We start from the raw sequence: 6,458 nt of genomic DNA, 5'->3' as shown, positions 1-6,458 counted from the left end.
CCAGCAATGGGATGAGACGTTCTCTTGAACTTACGTTTGATAATCCCTTTAGTCGCTCTCTCTCTATCTCTTGCTGTTCTGTCGTGTTATCCTCCCTAGTGACGAGGGTGAATGTCTTCTGTTGGAATACAATAAAAGTGTAAAATTGAATGGTACAGGCACAGAGGGAATGTCTCAACTTGTTAAAATCTTCTCTCTTATATCTGAAGATGTTTTACACAGGGAACAGAAGAAAGTCAAACAGTATGTCCTTTTAAGAAGATATTAAAAGCACTAAACATAGAGTATATGTAAAATAATTCCACGAACATGCCGATGTTAAACTAACAATCATTTACTATCATTCTGTCCTGAAGTTACCCTCATAAGAGAACTAGTCATGCAGTGCAACAGGTCAAGGGATTTTTTTTATGTTCTGATGCACTCAAAACTGCCTGCTTAAATTGGATTTCCCAACCATGTGACCATTTGTGTACAGGGTAGAATGAAAGGACTGGGATGACCCTAAACCAAGACCCTAAAGAGTTCAGGCCTTAATGCCACCTTCATCAATGTCAGTGTGAAATCGCGTCACCTCAGTCACCTTTGTTAGTGTCTGAGACTTACTTTTTGTTAAGTGCAATGCTATTCCTTCAAATCACCAACAAGACTGCTTGGATTGATATTTGATTTATACTTTTGGAATCAATGGAAATGGAAATTACTCTACAGTAAGTATGTGTATCAGAGTGGATAACAGAAAAAAATCTTTCTAACTATTACAATAACTAGTCAGAATTAAATTTTTCATACAAAAAAAAAACTGCCACTTGAGACTGGCCCTAAATGGGTTACTCCCTATAAGGCCCCATATTAAAATGTCCAACTTCACAGCAAAAATGTTTACAGCCACAGCAGCTTCACAGCAGTTCTTCAGAAACCTGTGGCTGATGTCAGGGATACGCGTCCATGTTTTATACAGTCTATGGCTTCCTCTAGCAATTTAATCCTGCAGATCATCTGTTCTTCTTGTGCAAAGTAGTAATCCAAGCCAGAGAAAAAAGATAGGAGTGTAATTTTAAACGTGTTTTTTGCTTGAAGTCTGGTTTTATAATCAAGAAGAGCAAGAAATCAAACTCTTTATGACACTGCACTAATCTCCTCGGCACTCCTTAACGAGGAATAAATCAAAGGCTCTTATTCCATGAAAAGGTTGATGGCATTGTGCTTGTGAAAAATAAAGTACAGGTTGGAAAAAACAGATTTAGCTTGACAGTAGAAAAGTTGTTTCAGCTGCATACGCACCTAATCTCTACTTGGCTGTCTCAACTGTTAAGACATTGCATTAGCAGAAAGGTAATTGGATTCAGCAGAAATAACACAACCTGTTTCCAAGAACTATGCTTTCCCAGCAGCACCAACCATTACCCCAGAGCAGAACTGGGCTGTTATAAACATGCTGATTCTGAATTATGATAAAAAATAATTAATACTGATATTCAATGATTGTTATTTTTGAATAATAACCTAGGGTACTGTGATACAGTAGATACTTTAGCAATAACATCATGGCACCTGGCAGCAGGTGAGGTATATCAGGCTGCAAGTGAATATTTTGTCCTCAAAGTTGATGTGTTAGAAGCAGAAAATGGGCAAGCATGAGGATTTAAGCGACTTCGACAAGGGCCAAATTGTGATGGCCAGATGACTCTTGTTAGGTGTTCCCCCTGAAAGTGGTAAACTGGTCCATGTAGACCCCGGTTCACTGCTGAAACCACCAACAATGAGCATGTAAGCATCAGACCTGGACCACAGAGCAATGGAAGAAGGTCCTTTTACCTCCTGCCATTCATGTGGATGTTACTTTCACAAGTACCACCTACTTAAGATTTGCTGCACTCCCAATGGCAGTGATCTCTTTCAGCAGAATAAAGGAACACAACAACAAGTTCAAGGTGTTTACTTGGCCTCAAAATTCCCCAGATGTCAATCTAATTCAAGCATTTGCTGGACAAACAGCAATCAATGGAAACCTCACCTTGCAATAACATCTTGGTGCCAGATACCACAGCACACAGAGGTTTAGTCCATGCCTTGACGGGCCAGGGCAGTTTCAGATGATTCTATGAATGTACAATCTACTGTAAACTGATAAAAGCAGATAAAGAGACCAACAAGGTCTTTTAGTTTGTTTCCAGTCCTTTACAGGTGTCACAACAGACATTGGGAACCAAACGAAACCAAAATGAAACCAACGTGAGTAACATGAATATAATTTGTTTGATGATCGTCTTGTCTGCAGTTTAAAGAAGAAATCACACACGCTGAGAAATCATTACAACTATTTATTATTGTTTCATGTTACTGAACCAACAATTAATAAAGTATCTAACCTTATGTTACAGTACATGCCACTGCCTTTTGCACATATAAAAATAGAAATCATTTGCCTCTAGAAATTGAAATTCAAGACCAAAAGTGTCCAGCTCAGTCAAAGACAATAAAAGGTCACTTTATAGCATCATACAATACAATGTGAGCATTCCACACAGCAGCACTACAGCTGTCAGTACTAGTTAATGTGATCCACAATCCATATGAATAGAAAAGCAGCCTAATAAAAAACACATCTAACACAAATGTAGTGTCAAAAACAAACGCTAAACTTCAATTCATCTTTAAGTGAAACCCGCTGAAGTCGCCACAGTGAAATACTGACATCTCTGATGTGTTTTTTTGTTTCAGTCGGAGGAAAGGTCTCACTTTGTTGACTGCGTTATGATGAATTCTGAAATGATTGCAAACTGTGGTATAAAGTGCAACACATTAAAACATTTGCATGAAAAAATCCAACATATTTTCTACTCAACCAATATAATCATAAAAGAAAAAGAAAAGGAAAAAACAAGCCTTAAAATATCTTAAACACCTCTCTCAGGACTACAGAAGCAAGAACACATCTGAGAGTTGGATTCCGTTTTAACTGGTAACAATTAATTAGTTTCAGAATAGATCGGGTAGTGTCCTTTTTAATTATTTGAAGCCTTTGTTCTGTAGCAGGTCTAAGAATATGAATTCTAACTTTGTATTTCTCAAACCTGCTTTTTAAATTTGTCATTAAATTCTGGCCCTTTTCCCAAGGGTGGTGAAGCAGAGGCACAGTGACACACTGGGATCATATAAGTCAGACATTGGGAGTAGAATACTAACTTTGCATCCCTCATGCAACTGGTGCTCTTGGATGTATAAGCGGCTGTAGAAACTGAAATGTTTCAAACCTTAAAGCAAGAGATTGTCAGTTTTAGAAATGTGCTAGCACACTTCCTTGCTAAGAGCAACAGTATACTTCCTAGAATCTGACAAGACAATCAGGAAGAAATAGTTCCAGTATGTATGTATGTATGTATGTATGTATGCATGTAACCCATTTTGAAACCAGAAATCATCATTTTACAATAGGAAAAAAAACAGAAAAGGCATAGCATAAGTTAAATAGCGAGCTTCAGAGGAGCTGGTGGATTTTAGCTAGCTGTTTCCAGCCTGTCTGTCTGATCTTGTTGTCATAAGACTCAGACAGAGATCAACTGACATAATTGAAAAATGATCAGTTATTGCTTTTAAATTATAAATTTGTGAACCAAAGTTGAACCACAGTAAAAAAATGATCATGCACATGTTACAGAAAAGTGCACATAGCTTCTCATTTCTACACATTATCTTGTGGTTGCAATAGTTTTTGCTTGGTTTGGACACATACATCATTCCATACATGTCCGTGTTGGTATAACCTTTCAGTTATCTGCAGATATACACTGCTGCCATAAAGAATTAACATTTCCTCAAGTGTGTAATGTTTGCCAACATTAGCTACTGGTACCATTTATATGGATCAAGCTGTCTGGCTTAATTATTTAAAATTTTATTTTTCATGTGTAACAAGGTTGTGTTATTTCTTTCTTTCAGGGGTTACATAGTCTCTGTAAAAGGCAGCTGCTCTGAGCTGTTAACAGTGATCCAACACAAGTACTGTCATGCCATCAGCTTAATGGAGCAGTGTGTGCCACCTGCACCTTACATCCCTCCAGTGAGCTAACACAGCACCACGCTCTTCACACAACGCCTGAAGTCAAGGAGGATTTTGGATTAATGGTCAATCAGAGTTCTGCTTCTGCTACCCTGTGACATCCTATCCATCAAGGGACCCACTGAAGCAGTATCTGGGGAAAAGTTGGAAGTGAAGCCAAAACTAAGCAGTTATTGAGCAGACAAGTAGATCAAAGTGAGAGAGACTCAGAATTCAACTACCAACTGAGCTTTCGGGTAGAGTAAGGAGTCAGTCAGCCAAAGATCAAAGGAGGAGAATTGTGTTGGATCCACGAGCAGAGCTGTTTCAGTACTTCTTCAACACAACAAGACCCTTCACCAGACCCCGACTCTCTTCAACTGAACCACAAAAACATTTCAGGTGTTTGCTGGTTTACTTACACAGCTCCCCACAGTAGCCATGGTAACTGATGGGCTGAACATTTTAGAATACATTTAGACCTTATGAGTGAGATTTGACAGTCAAAGTTGTAACTGGTATTGAAGTAATGAAAGGTAAAACAAAAGACTCTGAAGAACACAGAGTGTCTCAAGAAGGGATCTGAATAATTACACCAATGACCTGACTCACAGCAAGAGAAGCATCTGGTGGACAAGAAGAGGAACACAGACACAGTACATGAGCTCCTGCTGCTGCCCTCACAGACACAAACACAAGCTGATCTGACTGATCAACATCAGAAATGTCAGAAAACGTTTGAGCTTGTTTGGTCACCCTAACACAGAAGTGTGTGTGTGTGTGTGTGTGTGTGTGTGTGTACACAAGATCCACCAGCACATCCACACAGGAGATAAACTAAAGTGCTGTGATCAAAATGTTGATTTGCCACCTGAAAGGACAACACTGGGATTTAGATCGTGTGAAAAGACAACAAAACTAGTGAACAGAGGGATTTGTGTCAGGATAAAGATACTTTGTGTGTCGAGATAGCAGGGTTTTTTTTTGTGGTTGCATTAAAGGGGCACCGCAGTCATTTTACAAATAAATCTCACACTTGTATTCTGTGGGTGCTCCGTCAGGTCTGAGAAGATGTCATCAGTCTGCATTACAAACTGGAGGTGTTGAATTTGAACGACATGGATGTTGACCAGGCATGGAGGACCTGGTGAAGGACCCTAACCAGTTGTATTGTGGGAAATGTAGGAACCACTATTTTTGTACCTTTAACCTATGCTAGGGACTGAAAGTCTACATATCTGCTGCTTTGATTTTCATTCTTTTTCTTTTTTAAATCTACAGTACGTTGCAATGAACGAGTATGGCTTTAATATTTAACAGTAGCCTGTTTAAAAGTGATAAAAGTGAAAAAAAGTTGGGAGACATTTTTTATATGCATTCACTAATTTCTACGTATTTTTGCTGCAGGTTTTAACAGCCTTCTGCATCGTTCATGAATTGACCATTAGCTGTATCATATAAACTGCATAAAGATCCACCAGTTTATCACTTTGTCTTTCGTTTCTTTCAGGATTGTGAATATCTGAGCAGTGCTTTTTCACCTGAAACAAAGACCACCTCCGCTTACATCAGAAAATATTCATTTAATGAAAAGTAACTTGAATGTTCAGGGAAAAGGAGCAGGACTGGGTTGTACCAGCTAAAGTTCTTAAGTACTTCATGAGAACTAACTGGCTACAAGAGCTACCTAGCTAGTAGAGACTTAATAATGTGAAAAATCAATTTATAGAAAACAATTGTAGCTCCATCTAGTCAAAAGCAATCAGCTATGAAGTATAGGTAAACTTTGTTTTAATCTGGTCTGCATACATGGACAAGTATGGTTTAGAATGAGTGGGAAACATCTGATTATCCTCATCTAATCGATGTTACTTAGCTCGTGTTTGTAATTTGAAATGTGTCATTTCTGTGTAACATAAATCTAAATATTTACACAACACTGACCCTACATTAACATAGGCAACTTTTAACGCTGTCATTAGTAACTAAACTGATTATGAGATGAGATCTGCCAAGATCCACCTGATTTCGATTCATTTAAACGTGAACCAGAGCGTCACAGCACACAACAGTTGCATTTTAATCTAGTCGTCTGTAACTTTACTGGGACTACCTTACCTAACTGAGATGAGTTAACTCCAGTTTGCCACAACTATACTGGTATTCAGTGTAGTCACATGACCTGTCAGCACAGTCCTCTATGAAAGTCAGTGTGTTTAAACTGTTGTTTTTAGCTGTTGGCACCAAAGATCGCAGACAGGTAAGAGTCTGAACATCTGATTAGCAGCACTACAAGCCACAAAGGGCCAGCTAGCTCACATTATTTATTTCTAGCAGGATTCTGATTTTTTTTTTTAAAAGTGTCAGTCGAAGGACGTCAACACAGGCACATTCTGAAATGTTTTTCCAGTTCACA

The sequence above is a fragment of the Larimichthys crocea genome, chromosome X (assembly GCF_000972845.2).
Source record: "Larimichthys crocea isolate SSNF chromosome X, L_crocea_2.0, whole genome shotgun sequence".
In the NCBI taxonomy this organism is placed as follows: Eukaryota; Metazoa; Chordata; class Actinopteri; family Sciaenidae; genus Larimichthys; species Larimichthys crocea.
The sequence above is the reverse complement of the archived record's forward strand: the minus strand, read 5'-3'. Positions refer to the sequence as shown.